Source organism: Lactuca sativa, chromosome 2 (genome assembly GCF_002870075.4).
Source record: "Lactuca sativa cultivar Salinas chromosome 2, Lsat_Salinas_v11, whole genome shotgun sequence".
NCBI classification, from domain to species: Eukaryota; Viridiplantae; Streptophyta; class Magnoliopsida; order Asterales; family Asteraceae; genus Lactuca; species Lactuca sativa.
The window spans coordinates 75,233,490-75,245,684 of NC_056624.2; positions in this window are offsets into that span (position 1 = coordinate 75,233,490).

Here is a 12,195-nt window from a genome sequence, read left to right on the forward strand (position 1 = left end):
TCTCGGTGACGGTTGGGAATCGTTACATCCATGGGATAAGGAGAGATTATCATAATCGGAAGGAATTGGAGAGATGGGGTGTGCATAAATTCGTGAAAATTAGGTCATGATTTGAATACCAGATTGGAAATGAGTGGTTCCAATTCTGATGTTAAATCAGACTCTCGAGTTGAGTTGGGTCCATTCGTGTATTGAGTAAGCAAGATGAGGTTTCAGATTTGTAGATGGGTTTCATTTTGAGGGGTATTGATCACCATCGGATGTCTTAGACAGAAGTGGGTCAGTGTCGTTGGTATGGAAGACCGTGAGACGCATGGAAACAGTAGGTGGTAGACAATAGAGGTCAGAGGTGAGACGGGTTTGGATGGGGTTGTAGTATTCACTTGGAGTAAAGCGAGCTTCGTGACTTGTGTGTCACAATGAGCCGAGATAGTTATTGTGAGAAGGAAGTCGGTAAGTCGTTTTATTAGGTGTGCAATGACTAACCTTTGGAGGTTCATCTATTGGGTCGGGAGCTGACCTGGTGCTTAGCGTTGAAGGGGATATTTGAGAGGAAATTAGGGCTTATGTCTATAGATTTCAGAGGATACTTCCAAGAGAGCATAGTCTTTTCTTTGTGTTTAAGGTCATAGTTTTGGGGCTCATTATTTCCGATGAGTTTTGATAGTTGTTCAGGCAGTGGGTCCTTAGTAGGTTATGACGTTTCCATTTCTCTTGAGTCCGACTGGGATCGATTAGAGAATCAGAGTTGGTAGAGTGTTCTTAGAGTCTGTTAATCGATGAGCGATTAATATGATATCTTGCGAGGGTGGTCTGGCAGGGAGGCACACCACTAGAGTTTTTAAGTTATGGAGAGTCAGATCGAGTACCGCAGCGGCAGATAGGTTCTTCGGGTCAGGAGTCCTTGTTGGGATCAGGTGTCTTTGGAAGAGATTGTTGTATGATATGAGGTCCTTTTGGTGGTGCTTCTCGGGTTTTTGGGTTCGATCTATGTGTTGATAAGGGACGATTTCAAGGGCGAAATCTAATTCAAGTGGGGGAGAATTATAACATCATATTTCAGATCCTCTAAGATTAGGGTTTTTGGGTTGCAACCCGGGCATGAGGAAGTCTCGGGATTGCAACGAGTTGCTTGAAGAATAGGGTCCCGTCACCTTTCCATGGATATGAGGTTCAAGGGAAATGGACTTATAATAAGGGAGTTATGACAGTTTGAAGATTGGGCAAGATAAGTCCTTTAATTGAAAAAGGTGGCAGCAGAGTACGCTGGACATACGTGTGTGTACGCTTAGCGTACTCATGCGCGTGACTTTTAAGCAGAGCCACCTAGTACGCTGGGTGTACTAGGCACAGAAGGAAAAACCCTAATTGAAGAGTGTCCCTATATAAAGAATGAGATGGCCTCATTCCTAGCCACCATTCTCAGACAACAAACCCTCCTAACCCTAAATCTTCGTTCTTGTAGCTTGTGAGTGCATTTGAGAGCTTGTGAGTGAATTCTTGTGTTCTTGAAGTAAAGAAGAAGCTTTAGAGAAGAAGGAGTGAGAGTCCAGGCCCTTAGATCTGAGCATATATGTATGGGGAGCATCATATAGAGGTATAAAGCTTCAAGCTTTCTCACTCTTTTGATTTATGCATCTTTGTAGAGTATTTTAGGGTTTTCTCCAAAAAGATGGAGACTTTATGAGATATTGAGCTCTAGAGACCATGATCAACACCCTTTGGGTGTATTTAGTTGAGTAATGTCATAAAAATCCAATCTTGGATGTTAGAATCAAGTCATGCATGAGATATGAGCTTTATGAGAAAAGAGGATGAGTGTTTTTAGGGTTTGTGACCAAATCAGCCATGCAAAGGCTTAAAGTCACTGACTTTATCGAGTAAGAGATAATAGGGAGTCTAGATCTGAGAAATGAGCTAAGGTCTTAACGGGTTAAGACTAAGAGAATGGACTAAAGCAAAATTGGGCGTACGCCCAGCGTGAGTTCCAGTACGCCCCACATACAGGGTTAGTGTCCCCGATCAGTTTCATGCATGTGTGAGTGCGCTGAGCGTACCAAGAGAGGTACACCCCACGTAACTTCACTGGGAGCTTTTTAGGCTAGATCTTATTATGGGATTTAAGGGTTGGGCCTGAATCTTTGGGCTTGTGAATTAGAGACTATCAGCAGAGAAATATTATAATTATGCATTGGGCCCTTGAGTTAGGCTTGTCATTTGGACTTGAGATTAGGCCTCGGGAGAGCCCATTCATTATTGGGCCTTGATAGGCCCAATGAGTTTTAGGTTATTAATGAGCTAGTTAGTGGACTACCTTTAGACCTAATGAGTGAGAGTTTGGACTTAGTTCCTAATTGGGTTAATTGTTGGTTTGGCACAGAGTTAGAGGTCGGTGTATAGCAGTAGTGTTTATAAGGGTTGTTCATCATCCAAGGTGAGTCTTCTCAGTATACTTACCATGAGTGGTATCTTTATGTGAGTGAGATATTTTATGTGCTTATCTGTGTATTGTGATATTCTACATTATGTCTTTGAGATTTAAGCTGAGTATTATTATTATTATTATTATTATTATTATTATTATTATTATTATTATTATTATTATTATTATTATTATTATTATCATTATTATTATTATTACTATTATTATTATTATTATTATTATTATTATTATGAGCTTATTGAGTTAGGATCGGAAGGTCCACCCGAGTTTTGGGACCGGAGGGTCCCGCTAAGACACATTGACCGGAGGGTCTTATCTGAGTATATCCATGAGAGGCTACTGGGATATGTGTGGTATTTTGGGGAACTCACTAAGCTTCGTGCTTACTGTGTTATTTGATATGTGTTTCAATTTTTCTCAGGATCGCGGGAAGGCACCGGCTCGATTGTACACACCAAAGAAAGAGTTATGTTTTGGAGGATCCTGGATTATTAATCAAACAATTTTGGAGATGCGTTTTGTAGATTAAATAAATGAGATTTTGTGAAATGTGTTATGAGAATTATATAATTTTAAAAATGAAAATTTTGTTACAAAATTTACGGTGTTACAAAATGAGGCGGAATCCACACATTCCACTGTTTGTCGGATCTACATTGTATGTAACCCTGGCGTATACACTAAGTAATTACATAGTTAACATTGTCGGTCCTTTTTGAGTTACATCTACATTGTACTTAGAAAGTAATGTAAAACTCTTGTATTTGTATTCAATCCTTTGTGTATGTATGTACTTAGTTAAACGTTCCATCCGAAATGTATGTTTTTGTACTAGAAAATAGTGTGTTGTACTTGTATGTTATGACATAACCCATAACTATTTCCCCCTATGATTACTTAGTGTATATGGATTATATATATAACCAAGATCGAATGGATAGTAGACTGTGTGAATTTGATCTAAGCCTACAACCAAACAAGGAACATGAAATGAAGCGGAAAGCACACATTCTACTGTCTAGCGGTCCCTATTATTATATAACCCTAATGTATAATCCAAGGAATCATAGGGTTAGCATTATTGGCCCCTTTTAAACTGTATGTTCATGTTACTAGAAAAGTTGTGTGGTGTAGTTCCATTGTTTAGTAAAACTACGTGAAGTTATGAAATCTCATAATCTAAACGCCTTAATTGATACTGTAGAATCTAAGAATCGAGTTTGAATATTAATCAGATTATGTAATCAGAAATTGTATGAAAGATTGAACACCAATGTAAATAAGATCTTGATTCAGCTCAATATTATGCTTTAGGTTTACAGAGTGCAAAAGTAGACAAGACTGTAAAAACCTTATCTAACTCTAGTAAAGACTCCTATTTATAGGAGAGTAAAAGCGTACAAAAAATATACTAAGGACTAGATTTCAAAGCTTCGTATAATATGCCTTAGTAAAATAGATAACAAAACATACGAAGAGTACATATAAGACTTCGACTCTTTACAACCAAACTACCCTTACATTCTCCCCCTTTGTAAATAGAGTTGAAGACTTCAGTTTGTAAGTAGTTGAATGGAGTACAACATTACTCTTTGTATCTCAGTATACCAAGAGATAAACTTCTTTTATTCCTTCTTGTCACCTTCATTATTCTTCTTGCAATGGTTCATATGAACAATCAAGTTCGTATATTGCGAAGTAGAATATCCTTCAACTTCACTTGCCTGGAACAAAAATCTCTTTGACTTTCCTGACTTGTCCTTCCCAAAGAAGACTAAGCCAAAAGGCTTCAAGCATATTTCACCATCTGCATATTTCTTCAAGTCTACTTGAGTCTTCGAAGGAGCCATTGGTGCTATAATTTCCAGACCTTTAGTTGTAGCCAACTCCACATCAGTCATTGCAAACATTCATAATAACTTTCGATAAAAATCTTGATGTGAGTAACTCCCAGCTTGTACTCATCAGGCTCTGTGTTTTGAAGATATGAAAATGATCTTTCCTTCAGTAGTAAGGCAACTTGTATAAGATCATACAAGTTCATCAAAGGAAAGTCTGCTATTGTAAACACGCACACATTGTCATTTGCCCTGGTCACAATATATTTCATGTTTTGGACTGTGTTTTCAAAAACCACATCCTTTCTTATACTTATAACCTTTTTAATCTTGACTAAGGACCATGCTTCTTCTGCAGGCTTGGCAAGAACTGCATGAAATCTTATCTTCATTTGTGTACCTTCATCCTTCTCCATGAATTTACTTTCTACTTTAAATTGAGGCATGATGAACATCATTTCGTTAATTGGAAAGTCCAATTGGCTTCCATCTGTATTCATGACAATATAACTCTGTTTAGGCTTCGTCTTAAACGAATACATGTGATTGGATGCAACCTTGGCTTCAATTGTTTCATAGTTGTAGTTCTTTGATGGATCACCCTTGTTCATGCCAGGAGGATCACTGGCCCTTTGAGTCATGATGCTTTGAATCATCCTCATCTTCTCTGCTTTTGCTTCAGCCTCTGCCTTCTTCTCTTCTTTAGATTTTTCGATTAGTATTGACTTTCCCCTTGCCTTCGAACTAGATTCCTCTATCACTTCTCTTGCTTTTGTATCACTTCTACCAGTGTCAATAGATTTACCAATCACAATTCCTTTAGAAATTGGTCTTGTAATTGGCACAGTTGCAACTATTGTTGAAGTGATAGGACCAACAGTTGCTATCACTAGTTTTGATGTTGGGATTTAGGAAGGAAACACCTTTCCCACTACCTTCGCATATTCACCACTAGACTTTGAACCTTCAGTTTTCTTTACTCCCCCTTGCACCCCTGTGCTAGCAGGTGGGGCATCCATGGTATGAAGAAGGCTAGATATTCTTGAAAGAGGAGCCAACTGCTGAAGAAGTAAGGCTTCGAATTGGGAAAAATTCTTGATAAGATCTTCAGAGGAGAGAAAAGAAGACGAAGTAGGTGCAGAAGATAAAGTTTTAAGCTCCTTTAGCAATGAGAAAACCTCCATGAAATTTTTGTTCTCGGTTGCAATTTTAGGACTCAGACTTTCGTACAACTTTCCAAATTTAGTAACTGCATCAAATATGATATCCACTTTTTGATTCAGAGATGAAAATTGAGTACGAACATTTGTAATCTCTTTCTCCATATCTTGTCTCAGCTCTTGGAGTTTATAATTGACGTCTTCTCTCACCTTCTTCACATCTTGAATAAACAAAATATGTCTCTCCTTTGCAACTGACATTAACTCCTTTAGATCACCTGCAAATGTAGATTTATGAGCATTGACCCTCGGCTCATTATTCTGATCACAAAGATCAATTTTCTTCAGAAGACGAGACTCAGAATCCTTGATCATTCTGGACACTTTCGAAGAAAGCCTCCCTTCAACCATTTTTAACCTACCATCCACTTCAAGACTGGTCACTAAATTACCTCCCCCAAGATCAGCCTGAGACTGAAGAATTGAATTGAGTTTTGTATTTAATATCTTGAACTGTTTCATTGTCATGAGCATATGATCTGGGAAGTCAGTCTCTTCTTCTTCAAACTCTAGATTTTCAAAGGTTTCGCCAAAACCTTCGGACTCGTGTTCAGTTTCCACGAAAGAATAATCTTTTATTGGTGAAGTAGTGGTAGGTGGATCAGTTGATTGTGAAGAAAAAAGAGATGTGAATGGTTTTTTGATGATGTTTTCAAAGGTAGGAGAATCGGTTGTGGATGTAGTAGGAATGATAGGTGTAAGCTGTGAAGGTAAAGAAACAATTGTATCTGGAGTAACATCCGAAGACTTACCTTTGACTACAACGTGCGAAGCATCCTCACCCATTGTGACACTTGCATCCATATTAGATATGTTTACAAAAATTTCAGAAGTTTGTGCCTCCACAGAAACTGTCTTGGCAATTGAAACTTCGGGTGGTATTACATCAGTTGATGCAATATGAGACGAATCTTTCTGAAGATCAGCTTCTGGTGTCTCTGGAATTGTTTCATTTACATCAGCAGTATACTCTGACGAAATAATCACCCTACCCTTCTTCTTTTTCTTCGATATATGTTTCGCCATGTCTGTTGCCCTTCTCTTCTTAGAGGATGGTGAAGCAGGGGCAGGAATCTCACGAAAAATGACTCCTTGATGTGAAACCTATGGTTTGTGAACAATATTTGTGAGAGGTGATCGACTCTTATGCTTGGACTTCATCTTGATTCTTCAAAAAACTCCAGTCTTCGAAGGAATGATTTCCTTTTGAGTCGAAGGGGTATCAGCAACAACAAATTCTGGTTAGATTAGCTCAGCTTCTGAGATTGGTACTTTCTTCGGACTCTTTCTTGATGTAGATTCTTTGACAAATTTCTTAGAAGTTTCAGCAACAACCTTCTTCGAACGTTTAGTCTTCTTTTCTTCTTCTCTAACCAACAGAACCCCGGTTTCAACAGAAGTATCAATGGTTTGTAAATATGTAATGAGAACTGTGTTGGTGGGATCAACCCTTTTCAGCATAGCATCCGGAATGCGAGCAACAAATGGAAATTCGTCAGTATCGTCAGCTGCATCCTTCGGACAACTATAAACATGAAACGCAGCCTTTTCTTCGTCTGCCGGAACCAAAATCCCTTCCTTCTCATAAAAATATTGTAAGATCAAACTCCAATATCAAGTATACGAAATGGCATGAATAGCATTTGTGTTCTCTATACTCTTCAAGAACTCCTTCCATAATTGAGTAGAATATCAACCTGAAGATCATAGTATAATCCTGCGACCATCGCGTAAACTTCCATCCGCCCTTTATCCAACCCAACAGTTCTTCCAGTCAAGCATCTAAGAAAAATACCGAACAAGAAATTCCAAACACTCGGAAGTCCTGACTTTTTGAAATCACTAATCTTTGCCAATTGTGGTTGATGACCCATCTCATTGAACATGTGAACAATTTGTGGAAATGTAAAAGTGACGTATGGCAGAGAATTAGGTATATCGAGAATTTGGCAGAAAAGCTTCTTTGAAAGCCTAACCTTCTTATCAGTCACAAGATTAAACAACACGGCATCCAAGGCTTTAGAGTAAGTAGCTGTTGATCCAGCTTGAGACAGCCATGATAGAGGAACAAAGAATGAGTTGAACATGGCTTTTGATAATACGAAACTTTTCAGAGCAACAATAAGCATTTTCAGTTCTTCAGGATAGTGAGAGACATTCACTTCAACTTGATAATTTATTCCTTGAATCTTCATTATCGTCAATGAGGTTACATCATCGGTAGTGTCAGACAAAGTTGCATCAGGATTAGCAGTCGCCATTGTTAGGTTTTGAGAGTTGGATGTTTATCAGAGAAAATTTGGAAATATGAAAGCGTAAACTGATAATGAACCCTTGAATCCCCTTTTATATGTAACGTTGAATTCTGAAATCAAAGCGGGATAAGCATTTAATGATTTGTGACGTGTCACCGAGAAACCCACGTCATGATGATGAAAAAGCAACCATGCGTGATAAAGTAACTGTCACGTGGATTGTTTGCCCCATTAGAATACTAACCATCGGAACCCTTCGGATGGAGTCAAGGCTCTTTTACTTTATGGTTTCAAAGTAAAGTCATTTGCCGGATTTTTGAAATTATCAGCCTGAGTTGGTATTACTCAGAACCTCAAGGATTTCGTGTGTGTCAAGTCTGAAGAATAAAGATAAGAAGCAATAAAAAAAATTTGGATAGTTAGTGATGTCAAAATTTTAATTTGACACGAAGGCAGTTAAAAACCCAAGAAAAGATTGCTTCGTTAATTATCAAGAGAGATAATCAATAGCTTCTATGTTTTCCCGTGAATTACAATCGAATACTTTTAAATAAGTATCGAAAGGTTTTTTTAAAAAGATTTTGAGGTGGTTTAATGAATTTCGTTACATATCAACCTCAACATAAGGTGAATAATTGTAACAGAAATTACTTGTTTGACCAATGTAGTCAGTGACAAGTTTGCTTTGAAAAACTTTTAAGTAACATAGAATTTCAGATAAAACTCACACTAAAATCATATTCAAGAAAAAAAATTGTATTCTGGATCCTGTTAGGTAACAAACATCATGGGTTTCAAATGTTTGATCAAGACCTCGCATTAGAAATGAATATCATTTGGAGTTTCGAACGAAGGTACAGAAACAAATGTTTCGTTAAAATTCGGAACTAAGTTCCCCATCAATTCCTTAAAGTTTAATTTAATTGGGTTTCACTTCCATCACGGTCTCATGATGTCTGATCATAAACTCAGATTTTTGATATATCTAAGTTTCGATTGGTTTGATCAGAAACCTCTTGGACATATGCCTTCGTGTGTGATAGTGTAAGACTTTTCAGCTGAAAAAGATTGGTATACGAAGGAACATGTACCTCTATTATATTGGACCAAACAGAAAACTCTTAACTCATGTGAGAAGAGTAAGGTAGCTCATTAGACTAATGTGAATGTAAGCCTAATTGGGAAGAAATCTTCATATGAAAATTTCATTAAGGCTTTCAAACATTGAGTCATTTCGTGGCTTCAGACAACATGCAGCAGAATGCTTCTAGGGACATCTTAACTGGTAAAAAATTTGACATTCAAAGAATGTCACACCCCCAAACCATAACGGCGGAAACGTTCGGGGGCAGAGGACATCATGTTTAGTATCATAACAGTTCATAGTAAGGAAAGTACACACCACCATATATAAAAAGGTTTCAAAATGTTTACATAATTGTATTCGTTACATATTCAAAAGATAAATACATAAACATCTTTCAAAAGAAGTAATTAACGTTAGAGCGTTAATCCCCAAAAGTTGGTTTCCAATCCTGCTTAGCGGTTCCCTAAGAATACAAGTTATTTCAAAGAAAAATTGTCAACAATTAAGTTGGTGAATTCATAATAGGTTTTGAGAAAATGTATACCATTCCAAAGTTCGTGCGTTTTCCAAGAAAATCCCTTATTTTCTTAATAAAGTATGAAATGCATATGAATGTTCGTGTTGTGAATTGTAAATAGTTGTACCAGGAAAATACCTTATTTTCGTATTAGTTGATTGTTTTGGATACAGGAAAATCCCTTATTTTCCTAAGGTAACATGCAGTCTCTAATGTCCAAGATCGAAAATCGCAAGCAACTGACATGTTTAAAAAGGTTGAGGCATAGTTTTAATTAATAAACCTATAAGAAGAACGCACTTGTTAGATGAAGGATAGTTTTAATAGCTATTCATTCATAAAAGCAGGATACCATAATAATTGTCCATCCGGTAAGTTTTATAACCAAACTAAACATGATATGCCTATGGCGACGATCTTCAGGCGTCAAAACGTTATGATAAACTGTCACCCAAAGGACTGTAGCTAACAGTCAGGGCACGGGATCATGACATCCCGTATAGATATATACACATTTGACACGCTCTCCAAATGGGAGACTCTGGTTATAATAGACATGACTTTAGGTAGTACCTTTTAACAAAAAGGTAGCATTGAAGATGTAATCGTCTCACGGGTTCTCGAATAAGTCTGTATTAAAATAATAGTTTTGTATGCAATGTTTATCCTCTTTCACAATGTTTGACAAAACATAAATCATAAGTTCAATGAATGCATAAAATGGTTTAACAAGGATGGCTACCCTCGATATTATGCATTTTGTATAAATCTAATGCATGCAAAGTATAACAAGAGTTTTCACGTTTTCACTCGGGATCAACCGTGTGTTCACTTGTATTCTCCCCGGAACTTGTATTCTCCCCTGAATATAGCCTTGTTCACATCGTGAGGCTGAGTCAGCTCAATCCCATTTGACGATATTACGTGGCTGACACTCTGGAACCCATCAGTCACAGTCTCACGTCGTGAATATGGAACTGTTCACATCGTGAGGCTGACTCAGCCTTGGGTTTTGTGTCCAGAACTTGTAAAATCCGTAACTTTTCGTACGAGCTCTGATTTCGACGTTCTTTATATGCACCCGTAGGTGTGAGAATGCTCTACAACTCTCGTTTAGACTTCGTCGGCTAATTTTGACTTTATTTTTATTATATTATTTTTAGTAGGCCGGGTCAGAAAAAGTCCATTTAAATTCCATAACTTCTTCATCTGATGTCCATTTTCGTCAGTCTTTTTACCGTTGTATTCCTATGGTCAGGGTCTTCAACTTTCGTTTAGGTTGTGTTAGCTAAAGATCGCTCGATCTCTAATTCGGGTCTTTAGTTGTTTACTGCTAGGTCAGAAACTTCGTAAAATCATAACTTCCTCATACGAAGTCAGATTTGGGCGTTCTTTTTATGTATGTTTGCGGTTTATTGATATCTACGACTTTCATTTAGATACCTAAGGCTAAAAAGTATTTTATTGAAATTTCTCGTTTTATGCTTAACAACGCTTTATCGGTAGTGTTACGAATCTTTGATTGGTCATAATTCCTTCGTTATAACTCGGATTTTAGTGTTCTTCGTATTTTTGGAATCCTTATCACGATATCTACCACATAGTATTATCAAACGGAGCTTTTTGAACATTTCATTTTCGATGATATTCTTATTACTTCACAAAGAGATTACAAGACTCAACTTTTAGACATTATATTGACCTGAAATAACGAGTTGTTACATCCCCCCCGGTTAGAGGGAATTTCGTCCCGAAATTAATTACAAAATAAGTGTCAATGGACTAGGGAAGAGATGCGGGTACTTTTGTTGCATCTGATCTTCTCGCACCCAAGTGAATTCAGGTCCTCACTTAGCATTCCAGTGAACCTTCACTATTGGTATGCGACTATGTTTAGTTCATTTGATTTCCCTATCCATGATCTCGACAGGTTCTTCCACAAAGTTAAGATTTTTGTTAAGTTCGATTTCGTCGAGTGGAATCACAAGAGTTTCGTCGGACAAACACTTTTTCAGGTTCGATACGTGGTACACTGGATGTACTTTGTTAAGCTCGATTGGAAGTTGAAGTCTGTAGGCCACTAGACCAATCCTTGAAGTAATTTTGAAGGGTCCAATGTACCTTGGATTTAGTTTTCCACGCTTCCCAACATGGAATTCCAAGTGTTTTCGTCTTTTATCGGCATAGCTCTTTTGCCTATCTCTAGAGGTTTTCAGACGCTCTCGAATTTGGACGATCCTTTTAGTTGTTTCCTTAATGATCTCCGGACTGGTGAGAGTGCTATCAAGGACTAGACCTTTTGCCAACTGCGTGTCGCCCACTTCCGTCCAGCATATAGGTGATCTGCACTTACGGCCGTAAAGGGCTTCAAATGGAGCAGTCTTGATACTTGTATGATAACTGTTGTTGTAAGAGAACTCGACTAATGATAAGTGAACATCCCATGCTTTACCAAAGTCGATCACACATGCTCGCAACATGTCTTCTAGAGTTTGGATCGTTCTCTCACTCTGTCCGTCAGTTTGTGGGTGATAGGCTGTACTCATATCTAACCTTGTTCCCATGGATTTTTGCAACGATTGCCAGAATCTGGAAGTGAATCTACTGTCTTTGTCCGAGATGATAGACGTCGGCACTCCATGAAGTCGCACGATCTCTCGTATGTAGCTTCTCGTTAGCTTTTCCATCTTATCAGTTTCCTTAAACGGTAAGAAATTAGCAGACTTGGTTAGTCTGTCGACGATCAGCCAAATGGTATCATGACCACCCTAAGTCTTGGGTAGTTTTATTATGAAGTCCATGGAAATCTGTTCCCATTTCCACTCAGGTATTTCA